Below are 20,521 nucleotides of genomic sequence, written 5' to 3' on the forward strand. Positions count from 1 at the left end.
CTACTGGACCAGGACGTCAGTGACAGGGAAGATGAGTACAGGTAAGCTGCATGTAAAAAGGGTCTTATAATTCCATTTGCGGACAAAGGAAATCTACACGTCCAAAAAGCCTGGTCTGGAGCTATGATGTCCGCTGTAAAATTACAAAAGGTTTCATGGTGACATTAGTAAAACAGACAAGGGAGCTCCAGACTAGACTGGCTTCACATGCAGGGGACAAAAACATTTCAATAAATTGCACCAGTCCATAAAATTTCCACTTCTCTTGCAAACACTTTGCACTTGTGGGTCAAATATATGCGGAATAAAGATTGGAAGGGGCTGATGTGACTTAAAATGTTTCTGTGAACGTTTTGACACGATAGATGAGCTTCTGGATTTCAGCAACAGGCAAGAGAAGTACATGTGAGATTTGAGTAATGCTTTTTACAAAAATGAGTCTTATGTAAAACTTATTGAAATATACTATAAATATCCAAATGTCTTGCAAGAAACTTAGCATGTTGCTTTGAGTATGAAATGCACATCTTTATGATTTGTTCAGCTGCAGACCATTCTGAGCATTTGATCAGTCTGGTTTGTAGCTACCCTATCCGCTTACGGGATGAGGTAAGTTTGTGTGATATATGGAACAGTGTAGAGTTGTGTATCGTGTTATTTCTTAAAAGTTGTCCCAGCATTTGTAAAAATATTGCAAGACATATACATTTCCAGAAAGGAAATTCATTTCTGCGTTGAATAAGACCGAGATCGTGAAAAAATCGCTGCACAATTGATGAAGATATTGCTGTTCAAAGCGATGCACCCCGTTTGGGGTGATTTTGAGTTGCATACCTTGTTATATATATTTTTGATAGTGATTTTTTTTTCAGAAAAGTTAATTTTTCGTTGTAATATGATTATTTATCATTCAAAATGATGTTTTCACTAATTAATATCATAGTCATACGCTAACCACCTGTGGTTTAACCCTAATGTTCAGGTTAAACAAGCAATCATAATGCATTTTAGAAAATAGTATATGTTGAAACCTTTCAATAATTAAGTTAATGATTACTTAAATAGAATACTGGAATGTGTTTAAAAGAACTTGCAATGTGATATAACAAATATTGAAAAGGCAGTCACTTAGAACTTTGATCTGAAAACAAACATGACAGAAAAATATAACATTTCATTAATTTACATGTGTTATGACCCCAAAAATACAATATTCAAAAGTGTCCAAAGGACTTCTTACTCAGATAACTTAGTGTTGAACACTGACTAACGTCATAGCATCTATTGTGCGTCTTTTTGCGGCTAAGGAATGTGATTGGGGTAACTGCCTTTGATGTTATAAAACATGGGTGTCAATTTTCCGGATTATTCCGAAAATTGGCTTTGAGCTGTTCAGGGTCAATTTTGAGATGAATGTAAATCCAGTGAGTTTATTTAGGGGGGGGGGGGGGCAAATTCATTGAGTTTTGGATCTTTGGAGAACGAATGTTGTTATAGCCTCGTCGGCATTCTAGACATTTGCGCTTTGTACAGATTTTGCCGTTTTTTTATTTATTGATTTCTGATTGGTAAGCGGCTGGCACTGACATGGGCAGTAACTTAAGAAACATCTTTGGTACATTCCGAGAACCATACAATTCTACGAACGTTGGCTTGCAAATGTCCGCCGGCATCTTGAAATTATACATTATCTATTAGCAAAGTAAAGCAATGCAATATCGTATTTGAAAACAATATGTCAACAGAATGATAATTATATTATTCCATAAACTCTATCTATTATGCCCTCAGGTGGGGTGCAGAAACTTGGCAAAAGGAGGGCTTGAACGGGAGATATCGTGTATTAACAAGGCGATTCACGTGCCTTTCAATCCCTGTTATATGTGTGTTTCATATCCATAAAGTGGTCCACGGGCAGTTACTTCCCTTAGTAATGGCTGAACTTTATTAATAACTCCAGCCTTCCACGACTTTCCAAGCATAAATGGGGAACTGAATAAGCACCAGTTTCCTCATGCATGCAGGGATAAAAGGCAATTAATATTTCAATCCACTTTTCAAATTATACAATCTGCACTCTCTTGACAACAGCTTTATTTTATTGGCAACGACCATGAAGTTAAGGTTATTTACTGACAACACTTTCAAAAGACTATGCTGTAAATGTTAGTGTTTATGTACCTTCTATGTTCCTGCTGTATGCTTGAAATACTTCAGTGACAATATGTTGGCAGTATTCATTTTTAGAAAATTTAGTTGGAACAAAATGAGGAATTATTTTTAGCTCACCTGAGCACAACGCACCTGAGCACAACGTGCTCATGGTGAGCTTTTGTGATCGCCTTTTGTCTGTTGTCCGTCCGACGTCAACATTTGCCCTGTGAACACTCTAGAGGCCACATTTATTGTCCGATCTTCATGAAACGTAATCAGAACATTTGTCCTAATGATACCTCGAATGAGTTTGAAAGTGGGACATGCTGGGTCAAAAACTAGGTAAAAAAACAGAAAAACCATGTGAACACTGTAGAAGTCACATTTGATGCCCAATCTTCATGTAACTTTGTCAAAATGTTTGTCTTAATGATTTGTTGGATGAGTTCAAAAATGGTTTCGGTCATTTGAAAAACATGGCCGCCATGGAGCAGGGCAGTATTCCTTTTATGGCTTTAGAGAAACCTTGTGAACACTCTAGAAGTCACAATTTTTGCCCAATCATCATGAAACCTGGTCAAAACATTGGTTTCATTCGAAACTGGTCCAGGTCGGTGAAAAAACATGGCGGCCAGAGGGCGGGGCAGTTTTCTCTATATGTATACAGTGAAAACATGTGAAGACTCTAGAAGTCACATTTTGGGTCAAATATTCATGAAATTTGGTCAAAACATTTATTTCCTGGATACGTCGGTTGAGTTTGACAATGGTTTGGATTGGTAAAAAAACATGGGCGCTGGGGGGGGGGGGGGGGGGGGGTTTCCTTATGTTTATATAGTAAAAAAAGCTTGTGATCACTCTAGAAGTCACATTTTTTGCCTAATGATCATGAAATTTTGTCTAAACATCGATTTTATAGATATCTCGAACGAGTTCGAATATGGTCATGATCAGTGAAAAAACATGGCCGCCAAGGGGCAGGGCACTTTTCTCTTTATGTATATAGTGAAAACATGTGCACAGTCTAGAGGACACATTTTTGCCCAATCGTTATGAAATATGGTCAGAGCATTTGTTTCCTGGATATGACTGTTGAGTTTGACAATGGTTTGAATTGGTAAAAAACATGGCCGCCAGGAGGGGGGGTCTTTTTCCTTATATTTATATAGTAAAAAAAGCTTGTGAACACTCTAGAAGTCACATTTTTTGTCCAATCATCATGAAACTTGGTCAAAATATTGGTTTTCTTTATATCTTGCTTGAGTTTGAAAATAGACTTGATCAGTGAAAAAACATGGCCCCCAAGGGGTGGGGCAGTTTTCTCTATATGTATATAAGAAAACATGTGAACAGTCAAGAATACACATTTTTTGCCCAATCTTCATGACATGTGGTCAGAAGATTTTTTCCTGGATACGACGGTTGAGTTCAAAAATGGTTTTGATCCATCTAGTAACATGAATGCCGGGGAGAGGGGGGGTCATTTTCCTTAAATTAATATACTAAAAAAGCTTGTGAACACTCAAAGTCACATTTTTTGGCCAATCATCATGAAACTTGGTCAAAACATTGGTTTTATTGATATGTTGGATGAGTTTGAAAATGATCGTGATCAGTGGAAAGACTGATGATTGCCGCAAGGGGATGGGGCAGTTTTCTCTATATGTATGTAAGAAGCATTTTCCTTATATATATATTTTAAAAAAATCTGGGTATTAAAAACATAGCCGCCAGGGTGGGTGGGGTAATTTTCTATATAGGCCTATTGTGAATACTTTGGAACACCTTATTTTTAAAGTCAGTCTTCTCATACCAATAATTTGAAATATTTGCTGAAGTTTTAATCTTTGTGTCTTTCCATCTTTGTCTCTCAGGTGAGCTACCCAGGGCCCTTCGGGGACTCTTGTTTTAAATTTACTGGTCGTGACAGATAAATATATCGTCAGAATAAGTCATTGTTTTCATAGATGTTTCTTTCGTACAGGTCTATCTTATTCTTACTTTGCGCGGCTGCATTTCAAATTTGCATTAATCCACTGTTTAAACACATTTTAAATAAAAAACTGCCTATCCGAAGGTAATGCTTTGTCATTTAGAACTAAATCTTGGTCATAATATTTATTTTTGTATGCAAAGTTTGATGTTTTGTCATGAGGGTCAAAATATAGGTCACCAGGTCAAATATTACAAAAACTTTGTAAACACTCCATACGCCAGATTTCAATAATGATGAAACTTGACCAGGATGTTTGTCTGGACAATATCTAGGTCAAGTTTGATGTTTGGTAATGTGGGGACAAAATCTATGCAAATGGACAGTACTCAATCAGAATTAATCATATGCTCACACTGCAAAAGTAAACAGAAGAGAACCAATCTAATATGCTCTAGTCTCAGTGCTGAATTTTAACAAAGCAATGAATGAGGCCTTGTTAAAAAAGGTAAGCAAACTAGGTCCATCTTGGCCCTTTTGTTCCTTTATCCTACGGCCTCAGACTCTCTGCGTAATTTTACGGATTTCAAATTTGGGACAATTGACACCCCTGTATATGCGGAACACTGAGAAAAGATATAATAGGGTGTTTAGAAGAGGAAAAATTGCAATGGTGGCAAGTGCTCGAAACAATGCATCTTGGTCACCATATGTCCATCCTTGACTGGTTGGTAGAATTTTGTTCAATTATCTGTACATTTTCATCTTTTTGACAGCATGAGAATGATAGGATAGTTTATCAGGATATTTTCTAATCAATTATAACAAGCTATCAACGAGTTATTTTCTAATAGCATGAAGCATGTGCAAGTTAAAGAAAAATGTGTATTGCACCAGGTAGCAATAGCAGCCCCAAGTCTTAACACCAAAGAAAGCTGTGTGACAAATCAATAGATCTTTGTTGCTGATAAGGTGTGAACAAGGCTTAACTAGCAAGTGTTGTTATTAGGCAATAATATGGCGCACCAAAGGGGTCGAAACTTTAACTTCTGCTCGAGCAGAAAAAAATGCTGGTCGAGCAGCATTTAAATGCTGCTCGAGCAGCATATTGCTGCTCGAGCAGCAATTTACTGGTCGAGCAGCATTTAAATGCTGCTCGAGCAGCAAAATTCCTGCTCGAGCAGCAATATGCTGCTCGAGCAGCATTTATTTTTAGAACAAGCCATTGAACCCGTCAGCCAATCAAATTTGAGCTTACAAACGGACGACATTAGCTATCTCTACGGAAACGAAATAGACCGGTGTAGCGTTAATATTGTCAGATCGTGAGATCTGACGATTTTCACAGTACCCCCGTGATATTGCTCCGATCAGTCGCCGTGAAAAATGTCAGATTGATGAAAATTAATGTTTAACGCACTGTTGTTTCAATTCAACTTAATTTCGCGTTTTAACAGCTTGCAGTTATTTTCGGACATCTTTTTTTTCGGACGTTGAACCTAAACACATTGTTCACAACAAAGATATCAAAACAGTAGTTCTAACGCCATGCAAACATTTGAATTTTAAAACGATTTTCGTTTTAAATGTTATATATATCGATGATGTACATGCATTACGTTGTAAAGAAATATGGTTATGCCTAATTTACAGTCCTGAGTGTTGCAGTTTTTTAATACAAAGATACATTGATTTAAGAAAATATTTTCAGATTATATATATATATATATATATATATATATATATATATATATATATATATATATATATTATTTCAGCTTAAACAAGAGTGCCAAACTGTCACAAGATACGCCCGTTTTAAGGCTTTGGACAACTTGATAACTTTACCATGACCCATATTTTAACTTGACCTTCATAATCATCTAGACACCACTTCTGACCAAAGTTGGTGAAGATTTGATGAAAACTACTAAAATTAGAAAGCGGACATCATGCTTAATGCTTGAAATGCACTAAGTGACCTCGTGACCTAGTTTTTAACCTGGCATGACCCATATTTGAACTTGACCTACATGTAGATATTGTCTAGACACAACTTCTGACCAAATTTGGTGAAGATCGGATGAAAACTATTTGAATTAGAGAGCGGAAACTGCTGTGGACACCGCCCACCTGCCCGCCCGCTGCCAAGGTGAAACTATAATACTATAAACTATAATACGTCCCGTTTTTTTAAAACGGGCGTATAAAAATTGATTTTAGGTTGATGACAATGATAAACAGTTGCCTTTCTATAGTACCCATGCACAGTGAAAAACTCATGTACCTGTGGAAATCATGATTAGATTGAAGGAAAAATGAAACTTACCAATAAACATGTTGTTAAAAATAACTCGTTTCAAAAATCGCGAAAAAAATAAACCCGATGAAAATATCGCAAAATAAAACTGGATAAAAATATTGCATAAAAATATTGCATGTGTTAATCGGTTGCATGTCTCCAATCAGACCTGACTGATATATAATCTATATACTACCTCTGACCAAGTTTGGTGAATTCAACTTGAACTAGAGCTTTGTCACTGAATGTGACTTATACCCCCATACCACTTTGACGCAGGATAAAAAGTTGTTTAAAAGTTTCGGATGAATACAATTTGAATTAGAGTCCGGACAAAGTGGCGCCGTTGAAAATGCACTAATTGACCCTATGACCTAGTTCTTGACCCGACATGACCCATATTCGAACTTGACCTAGATATCAACTAGATGCAACTACTGACCAAGTTTGGTAAAGATCGGATGAATACAATTTGAATAAGAGTCCGGACAAAGTGGCGCTGTTGAAAATGGACTAATTGACCCTATGACCTAGTTTTTTACCTGGCATGACCCATATTCGAACTTGGCCTAGATATCAACTAGATGCAACTACTGACCAAGTTTGGTGAAGATAAGATTTATACAATTTGAATTAGAGTCCGGACAAAGTAAAATGCACTAATTGACCCTTTGACCTAGTTTTTGACCCAGCATGACCCATATTCGGACTTGACCTAGATATCAACTAGATGCAACTACTGACCAAGTTTGGTGAAGATCGGATGAATACAATTTGAATTAGAGTCCGGACAAAGTGGCGCCGTTGAAAATGCACTAATTGACCCTATGACCTAGTTTTTGACCCGGCATGACCCATATTCGAACTTGGCCTATATAACAACTAGATGCAACTGCTGACCAAGTTTGGTGAAGATCGGATGAATACAATTTGAAATAGAGTCCGGACAAAGTGGCCCCTTTGAAAATGCACTTATTGACCCTATGACCTAGTTTTTGACCCGGCATGACCCATATTCGAACTTGGCCTAGATATCAACTAGATGCAACTGCTGACCAAGTTTGGTGAAGATCGGATGAATACAATTTGAATTAGAGTCCGGACAAAGTGATGCCTTCCGCCCGCCGCCCGCCCGCCGCCCGCCCGCCAAGGGGTTTCTCATAATACGTCCCGTATTTTATACGGGCGTATAAAAAGTTAAAAACTGATTATGAACCAAATTCAGTTCCAGGAATGTATAATCCTATTATTTTAGCTAACTCACATGTACACTCAATTCAGGAAAACTATTGTATTATATTTCACACAATCATAGTTACCACTTTCATCATTTATTTAATATGTCAATAAGCTCGATTGGTAATTGTCGGTTCAGCTCGGGTAATGCTTTAAAGTACCCTGTGTACTCTTAAGTAAACTTGAATGTACCCCGGGTACGCTAAATATACTTAAACGTACTGTTGGTCTGTCTATCAGTGCAGTCATTCACAAACTTTTCAGTGCTTTATCTCAGAAACTCAATATAAGTTTTCAACATGAAACTTTATGGGTGTATAAATATAGCTGAGGAAAGGTGCCATGCACAAGAACCATAACCCGTCACTTTCTGATATAAGAGTTATTGCGCTTTGTTGTTTTTGTATGATGTAACTAGGGCTATATCTCAGATACTATATAAGATTTTAACATGAAACTTAATGGGTGTATAATTATCAATGCACAAGAACCATAACCGTATACTTTCTTACATAACGGTTATTGCCCTTACTTATTATTGTTATTTTATGATGTAACTTTTCAGGGCTATATCTCATTTATAGAACCATGCATAAGAACCACAACCCTTCACTTTCTTAAATAAGAGTTATTGTCCTTTGTTGTTTTTGTATGATGTAACTTTTCAGGGCTTTATCTCAGAAACTATAAATACAAGATTTCAACATGAAATTTCATGGGTGTATAATTGTCAATGAGAATAAGTGCCATGCACAAGAAACATAACCCTAGTACATATGTACATGTCTGATGTTACTTTACAGGTCTCTATCACAGATACAATACACGATTTAAAGATGAAATTTAATGGATGTTAAGATATCAATGAGGAGAGGTGTCATGCACAAAATCTATAACCCTACACTTTCTTAAATAAGAGTTATTGCCAATTGTTTTTTTATGTTGTTGCTTTTAAATAAGTGAGATAAGGGTACAACCCTTCAAATAAACTTTTCTGTTAGTTCTGCACCCATCAATAATCAAAATTTATTTGGCAGGGGATATCAATTTAACGAATTTGCTTATTATTAGTCTAAACGTTGAAATAGACTTAATATTTTAAGTAGCAATGAGAATATAAGACACAACAGACTCTTCAGTCATCTGTATTATGTTAGCATATCTTTAGTCGGTTACTGAACTAGGGCAAATAAAGTTGAAGTTTATCAGGTGGTCTAAAAGTCCTCACCGCCTAGCAGATAAGTCTACAAAGTATTTTAAAACAGGTTCGTGAACATAAAATGATAAGTCATTTATGCCATCGGGATTATTTATTTTAAGTCAATATGTTTTTGGCACAGAAGGATTTTATTATCCCCGCGCTTTTTGAAAAAAAGGTGGGGATATTGTGGTTATCTCCGCCGTCCGTCCGTCCGTCCGTCTGTCCGTCCGTCCTGGCCACTATCTCCTCCTACACTAAAAGCACTAGAACCTTGAAACTTACACACATGGTAGCTATGAGCATATGTGCGACCCTGCACTATTTGGAATTTTGATCTGACCCCTGGGTCAAAAGTTATAGCGGTTGGGGTGGGGCCGCGTCAGAAATTATCACTCATTTTTTTAGGTTATTTTACATTTACTTCTTTATTTCTACACAGATTCACTTCAAATTGATACTGGACCTCTCTTATGACAATACGGTCAATCTCAACCATGCATGGCCCCATTCCCAACCCTGGGGCGCCCCGCCCACATAGGCCACACCCACCAAAAATTTCCATTTACTATAATTTTTTCATTTCTACACGGATTCACTTCAAATTGATACTGAACTTTTGTTATGACATTAGGGTCAATCTCAACAATGCATGGCCCCAATCCCAACCCTGGGGCGCCCGCCCACATAGGCCACACCCACCAAAAAATTCCATTTACTATAATTTTTTCATTTCTACACGGATTCACTTCAAATTGATACTGAACTTCTCTTATGACATTAGGGTCAATCTCAACTATGCATGGCCCCATAACCAACCCTGGGGCCCCGCCCACATAGACCACACCCACCCAAAATTGCCTTTACTATAATTTCTTCATTTCTACACCGATTCACTTCAAATTGATATTGAACTTCTCTTATGACAATACAGTCAATCTCAACTATGCATGGCCCCATTATCAACCCTGGGGCGCCCCGCCCACATAGACCACACCCACCCAAAATTGCCTTTTACTATAATTTCTTCATTTCTACACCGATTCACTTCAAATTGATACTGAACCTCTCTTATGACAATACGGTCAATCTCAACTATGCATGGCCCCATTACCAACCCTGGGGCCCCGCCCACATAGACCACACCCACCCAAAATTGCATATTACTATAATTTCTTCTTTTCTACACCGATTCACTTCAAATTGATACTGAACTTCTCTTATGACAATATGGTCAATCTCAGCTATGCATGGCCCCATTACCAACCCTGGGGCACACCTAGGTCAAACATTCGGCGTGGGGATACGCGTCGGCCTCTGCCGCGCCATTTCTAGTTAATATTTTGTTGAGTTCTCAGATTAATCGAGCCCAAAGCACTTCCTGCTACAAAAACATATTTTCGAGAAACAACACATATTGATAATTTCCATTTTAATGTCGTGCGGGTCTTTACAGTGAAGTGATCGAGTCGCACAGATATGTTTGCCGCACTCCATGAATCAGAAGTCTGCGTCTCAGGACTAGTCTCGATAAACTGAATCATTGGCCTGTCGCAACATTGTGGGATGCTTTTTCATGACCAAACATTTGGCAGTCTGGAAATAAAGTAAAAGACATTCATACTTAACTTAAACAACAACATTTAGTTGCAATAAGAAAAGCATATATTCACTAGATTAAGTGTTCACAAAAAATACTATTTCTGAAAAAAAAAAATTGCAAGAACGATAGTTTGACAGTGAAAAGTATTCATGTTTTATGCATCATAAATATACAATCACATTAAGACACTGAAAAACAACTTTTCATACAAAATTATATAATGGAGCAAAGAGAATGCTTTTTTTCATTATATGACACATATGATCATTTATGGCCAATTTTGACCTTTGAACTCGCAGTGTGACCTTGACGTTGCAGATATAGACATAATTCTTTTGCGCGACACACCGTCCAATAATGGTGAACAAATGTGCCAAATGATTTTAAAATCTCACAATGAACAACATAGTTATGGTCTGGACAAGCTCATTTATGGCCTTTTTTTACCTTTGAACTCCAAGTGTGACCTTGATCTTGGAGATATCGACATACTTTTTTCGCGCGACACACCGTCCAATGATGGTGAACAAACGTGCCAAATGATTTTAAAATCTCACAATGAATGACATAGTTATTGCCCAGACAAGCTCATTTATGGCCATTTTTAATCTTTGAACTGAAAGTGTGACCTTGACCTTCCAGATATTGAAGTAATTCTTTCGCGCGACACACCGTCCCATGATGGTGAACAAATTTGCCAAATGATTTTAAAATCTCACAATAAATGATAAAGTTATGGCCCGGACAAGCATTTGACCCTTGAACTCCAAGTGTGACCTTGATCTTGGAGATATCGACATACTTTTTTCACGCAACACACCGTTCCATGATGGTGAAAAAATGTACCAAGTTATTTTAAAATCTAACAGTAAATGACATAGTTATGGTCCGGAAAAACTTTCGGTTTAAAACACACTAAGTGACCCCGTGACCTAGTTTTTGACCCAGCATGACCCATATTCAAACTTGGCTTAAACATCATCAAGATACAACTTGTGACCATGTTTGGTGAAGATCGGATGAAATTTCAGGACAGACCGACCGACAGTACGACAAAGTGACTCCTATATAGAAATATAAAGCTAATTTATTACCATCAATGCAAACACTCCACAGCTGTTTCCATGGCGCTGTTTGTTGCAAGGTGGCGCTTTGAACTCTGAACTGAATTTTTCCAAGCCACCTTTCACAATTTGCGCTCGTTGACACATTAACTGGCTGCAACAAATATTGTGTTGGTAAAAATCAACAAAAATCATGTGCCTATATACTTAAGCGGTACTTTATCTATACCAAATTGTTTTGGTAATCAGTTTTCAAACATATATATATATATGTGAATCTATTAACACATTATTTGAAACACATAAGTGTGAGAGATAGGACACAATAATAAATAAGAATGAACTAAGAAAGCAAGCTTAAATTTATATATAGCCTATCATTTTTAAAGTGTTGGTGGTCATTACAAGTTAATATTTAAGATAAAGATCCAAATATAGAAAACAAATAAGATTTACTAAGTTTTTTGAATATCTTGTTTGGTATATTGCCTGATGAATGATAACTGGAACTGGCCAAAAAAGCTCCCTAAATGTGACCTTTGATCTCTTGTTAACGCATGCTCTGCAGCTTCTCTACATGGAGAACATATGTGGTAAGCTATATTAAAAATGGCATATTCAACTATCGAATCACAGTTTGGATAAGCTCAGAGACACACATTAAATGCACAAACACCAACTGCTACTGTGACTGCTATATCAAGCAGGTAAGACAAAAAATGAATTACAGCTTTGAACCTTACCAGAACAAATCGAGCAAGGCCTTGTTGTTACCACCCAACGAGTCGTAAATGAATACAGTCCTGGACATAACACTTGCAACCAGCAAAACCCAGTGATTGTTGCCTTTACATTGTGGCAGCATAAGTAGATCATACATATTGAAGTCCACCTACAATTATAAATTATAATGTACCTTAAACAATGTATACATTACTAAACAGTGAGAAATTTGCTCAAATTACTTCAAAGAAGTAAAGTGGCATGCTAGAATCAAGTACAGTTTAAGTTAACAATAAAACAAAAGATTGTCAGACAATATGGTACTCCTGGAACAACTTTGTAGAGGTCATTTGCAAAGAACATGTAGAATTTATGAAGAACCACCACTTTTACATAAAAATTCATGTTATGTAAAACGAAGACTTTGGCATTCATATCTCACAGACATATCAAGTCATTACCACTGCCACCTTCATCAACATAATTATTGGACACATAGAGAACTACTATATCTCACTACATACAAAATGTGGTAGCCCTAGATCCTAGAGTTAAGGACAAGAATATTTTAAAAGTTTTCACAAAATAAGCAAGCAAGAAGTGTATATAATGTTCAATTTTGTGACCCGCGGGTCAGGGTCAAATTTGACCCAAAGGGCATAATTTGAACAAACTTGGTAGAGGACAATAAGATGTTACTGCAAACCAAATTTGGTAGCCATAGTCCGAATGGTTTTCAACAAAATTTTTTTTTAATTTTCACAAAATAGGCGCTTTATAAGCGTTTATTCAATTTTGTGACCCCCCCCCCCCCCCCCCGGGCAGGGTCAAAGTTGACCCCAGAGGCATAATTTGAACAAACTTGGTAGAGGACTATAAGATGTCACTTCATACCAAATTTGGTAGCCCTAGGCCCAATGGTTATGGACAAGAATGATTTTTAAAGTTTACCCTAAATTAGCCATTTATAAGCATATGTTCAATTTTGTGACCCTCGGGGCAGTTATAAATTTGACCCCAGGGGCATAATTTGAACAAACTAAGAAGAGAACTAATACATGTCAATACATACCAAATTTGGTAGCACTATGCCATACAGTTATGAACAAGTAGATTTTGAAAGATTTCACAAAATAGGCCTTATATAAGCATATGTTCAATTTTGTAACCCCAGAGCAGGGTCAAACTTGACCCCAGGGACATAATTTGAGCAAACTTGGTAGAGGACTATAAGATGTCACGACATACCAAATTTGGTAGCCCTAGGCCCAACGGTTATGGACAAAAAGATCTGTAAAGTTTTCACAAAATAGACCCTATATAAGCATATGTTAAATTTTGTGACCCTCGGGGCAGTTTCAAATTTGACCCTAGGAGCATAATTTGAACAAATTTGGTAGAGGACTATAAGATGTCTCTACATACCAAATTTGATAGCCCTATGCCCAATATTTATGGATGAGAAGATTTTGAAAGATTTCACAAAATAGGCCTTATATAAGCATATGTTCAATTTTGTAACCCCAGAGCAGGGTCAAATTTGACCCCAGGCCCATAATTTGAACAAATTTGAAATAGGTTCATCCAAGGAACATTACTGAGAATTTTCATCAGAATTGGACCAGTAGTTTAGGAGAAGAAGATGTTTAAAGGAAAAGTTAATGCACGGACGGACGCACGCAGGCACGGACGGACGCACGCATGGCGGACACAGGACCATGACATAAGCCCCGCTGGCCTTTGGCCAGTGGAGCAAAAAATCAATTAAGGAAGGAAGGGAGCATCCCTCCCTAACCCAACCATAAAGGCCCCTGGGCATCTGAAATATGATCACAAGCACTAATAATCATATTATAATGATAAAACCCGGTCACCACTGTCGATAAATTGGAAATTGTTATGATTGTGAGATATAATGTAAACATTTGCATACAGATCAATCTTTTTTCTTCAAGCCAAACACAAAACAACAATGCAAAATTAAAGTTTTAAAGGTTTTCAATGGGTACAAATAGGGTATTTATCTGGACATTGGAAAAGTTGAAAAACATGAAAATATCATCAAACAACTTAAATGTATTTCATTGTTAAATATGTTTTTCTTGATTTTTCTCCAAACTTTACACAAATATGGGTGATTTCAAAAATAACTAGAAATGGCGCGGCAGAGGCCGACGTGTATCCCCACGCCGCATGTTTGACCCAGGGGTGCCCCAGGGTTGGTAATGGGGCTATGCATAGTTGAGATTGAACGTATTGTCTTAAGAAAAGTTCGGTATCAATTAGATGTGAATTGGTGTAGAAATGAAGAAATTATAGTAAAAGGCAATTTTGGGTGGGCGTGGCCTATGTGGGCCGGGTGCCCCAGGGTTGGTAATGGGGCCATGCATAGTTGAGATTAACCATAATGTCATAAGAGAGGTTCAGTATCAATTTGAAGTGAATCTGTGTAGAAATGAAGAAATTATAGTAAAAGGCAATTTTGGGTGGGCGTGGTCTATGTGGGCGTGGCCAATGTGGGCGGGGCACCCCAGGGTTGGTAATGGGGCCATGCATAGTTGAGATTATCCGTATTGCCATAAGAGAGGTTCAGTATCAATTTGAAGACATTCGGTGTAGTCTCCGGTGCACTTAAAATGTGCAGCTCCATGAGATACACATGCATGCCAAATATCAAGTTGCTATCTTGAATATTGCAAAAGTTATGACCAAGGTTAAAGTTTTGGGACACACACACACACACACATACAATGACAGACAGGCCAAAAACAATATACCCCCGATCTTTCGATCCGGGGGCATAAAAATGAGTAAAAATCTCTGACCCGGCCCCAACTCAACCCACATAACTTTTGACCCTGGGGTCAGATCAAAATTCCAAATAGTGCAGGGTCGCACATATGCTCATAGCTACCATGTGTGTAAGTTTCAAGGTTCTAGTGCTTATAGTGTAGGAGGAGAAAGTGGCCAGGACGGACGGACAGATGGACAGACGGAAGATGGAGATAACCACAATATCCCCACTTTTTCTCCGAAAAGCGTGGGGATAATGAAGCCTAAATGAAAATTTTTCCTCAAATTTTAGATGTTAAGTTATGGCAACAGTTTTGTTTGCATTGCATAGGGAAAGGGTTCAAGTTTTATAAATGAGTAGGGCCGTTCTGTCAGATGTAATCACTTTTTCACCACAAAAGATGTTAACCAAATGTTTTGAATTTTTTTTTATAAATGTACATGTCTTTTGCACTTAATAAAATCCCATTAAAACATGTTATCAATATTTTGTGTGTTTTGTCAACATGCAGTATGTTCTTAAGCAAAATATAAAATACAAAATCAGAAGTGGCTGTTTGTAAAACATGCATGCCCCCCATATGGGCTGTCCGTTGTAGTGGCAGCCATTGTGTGATACGTTTTTTGTCACTGTGACCTTGACCTTTGACCTAGTGACCTGAAAATCAATAGGGGTCATCTGTGAGTCACGATCAATGTACCTATGAAGTGTCATGATCCTAGGCAAAAGCGTTCTTGACTTATCATCCGAAAATCATTTTACTATTTCGGGTCACCGTGACCTTGACCTTTGACCTAGTGACCTCAAAATATATAGGGGTCATCTGCGAGTTATGATCAATCTACCCATGAAGTTTCATGATCCTAGGCATATGCATTCTTGAGTTATCATCCGGAAACCATTTTACTATTTCGGGTCACCGCGACCTTGACCTTTGACCTAGTGACCTCAAAATCAATAGGGATCATCTGCGAGTCATGATCAATCTACCCATGAAGTTTCATGATCCTAGGCGTATGCGTTCTTGAGTTATCATTAAAAAAACATTTTACTATTTCGGGTCACCGTGACCTTGACCTTTGACCTAGTGACCTCAAAATCAATAGGGGTCATCTGCGAGTCATGATTAATGTACCTATGAAGTTTCATGATCCTAGGCCCAAGCGTTCTTGAGTTATCGTCTGACACCTGGTGGACGGACCGACCGACAGACCGACATGAGCAAATCATGTTGTTTTTTTAAAAGATCATCTTTTAAATGACCACACACCCACATTATACCCCCCTCTCCATGATGGCTTACATCATACTGTCAAGCACTCAAATAGTCGAGCGCCCTGTCCTCTCAGACAGCTCTTGTTCCTTTTATGGCTATAGTAAAACCTTGTTAACAATCAAGAGGCCACATTTATTTTCCTTTTTTCATGAAACTTGGTCAGAAGATTTGTCCCAATGATATCTTGGATGAGTTTGAAAATGGTAACCTTTGCTTTAAAAACATGGGTGCCAAGGGGCGGGGCATTTTTCCTATATGGCTATATATTGATATAGTAAAATTTTGTTAACACTCTAGAAGCCACATTTATTGTCCAATCTTCATGAAACTTGGTCAGAAGATTCATCCTAATAAGATCTTGGACGAGTTCAAAAATGATGCTGGTTGGTTGAAAAACATGGCCGCCAGGGGGCGGGGCATTTTTCCTTATATGGCTATAGTAAAACCTTGTGAACACTCTAGAGGCCAAATTTATTTTCCGATCTTCATGAAACTTGGTCAGAAGAGTTGTTCGAATGATATCTTGGATGACTTCGAAAATGGTTTTGGTTTCTTTAAAAATATGGCCACCAGGGGGCGGGGCATTTTTCCTTATGGCTATATATGGCTTTTGTAAAATCTTGTTAACACTCTAGAGGCCACATTTGTTGTCCATTCTTCATGAAAAACGGTCAGAAGATTGGTCTCAATGATATATTGGATGAGTTTGAAAATGGTTACGTTTTCTTGAAAAACATGGCTGCCAAGGGGCGGGGCATTTTTCCTTATATGGCTTTATATGGCTATAGTAAAATCTTGTTAACACTCTTAAGAGACCACATTTATATTCCGATCTTCATGAATCTCGGTCAGAAGATTCATCCTAATAATAACTTTGACGAGTCTAAAAATGATGCCAGTTGGTTGAAAAACATGTCCACCACAAGGATGGGGCATTTTTCCTGATATGGCTATAGTAAAACCTTAATTTTTGTTAACACTGAGACTAGAGGTCACATTTATTTTCCGATCATCATGAAAGTTTGTTTGAAGATTTGTCCCAATGATATCTTGGATCAGTTCGAAAATGGTTTTGGTTGCTTTAAAAACATGGCCACCAGGGGCGGGGCATTTTACCTGATATGGCTAGATATGACTATAGTAAAACCTTGTTAACACTCTAAAGGCCACATTTATTGTCAAATCTTCATGAAATTTGGTCAGAAGATTGGTCTCAATGATATCTTGAATGAGTTCGAAAATAATTATGTTTGCTTGAAAAACATTGCCACTGTGGCGGGGCATATTTCCTTATATGGCTATATCATACGTCATGCCAGATCTTGGCAGGACAGTCCTGCTTTTGGGGTGTTAATGTCCCGGTCACGGTCCCGATGTAACACTATTTGTTCCGACATTCGAACAAAACGATATACGCTCTTTAAGTTCACAATAAAATTCCTTATTCAAGCTCCGTCTGGCTTTAATTACCATCGCTAATACCTTTATTGCCCCCTATTAACAAACCATATCTACTAGTCGAGTGATCCACTGTTGTTTTTGACACATTATCAGCGATACATCGGCAAATTATTTATTTTATCGGGCATTCACACCAGGGTATTTTTATGATAAGGGTCGTTAATTGCTAGGGATAGATGCATCGTAGTGCATTAAGCAGATTGCTTTTGTATTTCATGGCCCAAGTCAAGTCCAAAGCTACTATTATTATGCGGTATTCAGTGTATTATATGTCAAACAAATCGAGCGCTGACCAATACCAGAGACATAAATTTACTTTTGTTTTTTGCTGATTTTCAGAAAATAATTTGTACATATTGCATCGATCTAAATTTAGAGTTAATGGATGATTGGTTGAATAAAAACAGTGCTCGATGTGCGCACATCCCGTTGAACGTTGCCTTAGTCACAAATGGGTTCATCTGCATATATAAGTGCACATGTTTGTTTACTTCCGGAAAATGGAGAAGTCTGTGTTCATGCTATTCTAAACACATTTATCATCAATATTTGCCAGAAATTATGAGGTTTTGTAAGTAATTAGCTGATTACTGACTTCACTAAAGGTGGCATGATTGATGGTTTTAGGTGTCCTGCTTTTTGGTCAAATGTCCCAACATTTTTAATGGACTGTCCCGATTTGGACCCGAAAATTTCTGGCATGTATGATAGGCTATAGTTAAACTTTATTAACACTCTGGAGGCCACATTTATTTTCGATCTTCATGAAACTTGGTCAGAAGATTTGTCCCAATATCTTGTTGTCTCAGGCGAGCGTTTTTGGGCCTTTCAGGCCGGCTCTTGTTTATAGGAAAACATGTATCAAACGAACTTCTTGATATAATGAAACCAGATATAAAAGAGTCACAGTTTACTGATTATTTTGCTGCATCTTCAACGTTCAATCAGTTATATTACTACTAGCAAAACATAAACTATAATGCTACCTCTACCATATTTCATAATGCACACATGTCAATCTGACTGACTTGCCCTTTATAAAAACAAACACATTCTGATTATAAGTTGCTTTTTGTAATTACAATTAAACTAGTCTGAAGGTGGCATGTTTAATATCATGTAGTCAAATAATTCATGTAAACATCTGATATGCTATGATGCATGCCCTGTGTTTGCATCAGGATGGCTGGATTTTTATTAGTTTGTTGACAGTAAAATGCACACTTGCCATTGGGTCCAGCCCATTTTAATTATAGATAGTGACAAGGTCACATGGTTTATGAATGTTTGATTTTTATGTCGGTGCTATGATCAGATAATAAATATGCCTGAATATTTTCCTGTCAAAAATTCTGCCATATTTTTGTGCCAATATTCTAAAATTCTGCTTTGCTAAAATGTTGTGTTCCAAATCTGCCTTTTAAAAGTGAATAGTGGTAAAATGTGGTATTATAATGTGTAAAGATAAAATTCTGCTTCATTGTAATTCTACTCAGAAACTGATCTGTACAGATTATGGGTTTGTGTAATACTCTGTACAGAATAAAAGAAGTCTTCCCTCGGGCCAAATTTGGTACCGACGCCGTACAGAATCGACACAAGAGTTTGGTACAGATAGGACCTTCATAGTGTTCACAAGGCTTTACTATTGCCATATTGGGAAAACTGCCAATCCCCCTGGCAGCAGTGCTTTTAAACTGTCTTTTACTATTTTCAAACTTGGACAAAAGATATTCTCAGTAAGTTTCATGATGATTGGGCAAAACATGTGGCGCTTGTGTGTTCACAATAATTTATTATTGCTTAACATAAGGATAACTGGCCCACCCTGGTGTAATGTTACAGTTTTTAAAGATCGGAAATAGTTTTGATATTGCCCAATAGTATATCATTAGGACAAATGTTATGAACAACTTTTATGAAGATTGGGCTAGAAATCGTTCACAATATTTTACTATAGCTTTTTATGTAAAAATAGCCTTCCCACTGTTCTTCAATCGACCAAATCATTTGAACCCTTTCAGCGCTGGAACCGAATTTTAAAGGCCTTTGCAAACAGTTTGGATCAAGATGAGACGCCACAGAACGTGGCGTCTCATCAGGATTCAAACTGTTTGCTATTCTGATAGTATTCTTTGAAAAAAAACAGAAGAAAATGCTTATTTTAGAAATTTAGCAGACAACATTTTAGCAGATGACAAATTTCCCAGCATGCAAAGGGTTAAAACACATCAACGATATTATTGGGACAATCCTCTGACAAAGTTGAACATTAGGCAATAAATATGACCTCATAGGTTTACACAGGGTTAATAATGCTTGGCGCGCAACCAACAGAGGACGGATGACTAAAAAATGAGATCCAAAATGCTAACCATGATTGTTTGCTGTTTGCTACTGTAATATCATAATTACTTGTGGGGAATATATTTTTGTTGTTTTGTGGGTTGAATGATCACACAAACAAAAACACATTGCAAAATGACACAAGGAAATTCATCTTTGTTCTCTTTTTTTTTCAAAATCAGAAATCCATGCATATACCTGTTTATAAAAAAAATGCATTTTTTGGAAACTCCACTAAAATTTTATGCAGACTAATTAAAATTATTTTACAGTTTATTGATTTTGTTTCAGATAAGATGAACTGTATTTCATGTTTCTTACTAGGTGTGCAATAATTAAGTTTAATGGAGTATCATAGGTTTCCACGTATAGCGCGCTCCCCTGTATAGCGCGCAGGCTGTTTTTTAAATGCAAAAATGGAGAAAAAAATA

General features: G+C 37.3%; 1 protein-coding gene and 2 long non-coding RNA genes across 3 annotated transcripts in view; 1 reads left to right on the forward strand and 2 right to left on the reverse strand.

Annotated features, from left to right (window-relative positions):
• The window catches only part of LOC127857484 (potassium channel subfamily T member 1-like), a 158,984-nt gene that overhangs the window by 29,914 nt on the left and 108,549 nt on the right, over positions 1-20,521 (forward strand). The window lies entirely within an intron of this gene.
• On the reverse strand, positions 6,405-7,496 carry LOC127857065 (uncharacterized). Its single transcript, XR_008038304.1, has 2 exons — positions 7,378-7,496; positions 6,405-7,221 (listed from the first exon to the last, which is right to left on the reverse strand). It is a non-coding gene; the product is annotated as an uncharacterized LOC127857065 (long non-coding RNA).
• Positions 10,165-15,512, reverse strand: LOC127857053 (uncharacterized). Its single transcript, XR_008038292.1, has 3 exons — positions 12,234-15,512; positions 11,521-11,644; positions 10,165-10,419 (listed from the first exon to the last, which is right to left on the reverse strand). It is a non-coding gene; the product is annotated as an uncharacterized LOC127857053 (long non-coding RNA).

The sequence above is a fragment of the Dreissena polymorpha genome, chromosome 14 (genome assembly GCF_020536995.1).
Source record: "Dreissena polymorpha isolate Duluth1 chromosome 14, UMN_Dpol_1.0, whole genome shotgun sequence".
Classification (NCBI taxonomy): Eukaryota; Metazoa; Mollusca; class Bivalvia; order Myida; family Dreissenidae; genus Dreissena; species Dreissena polymorpha.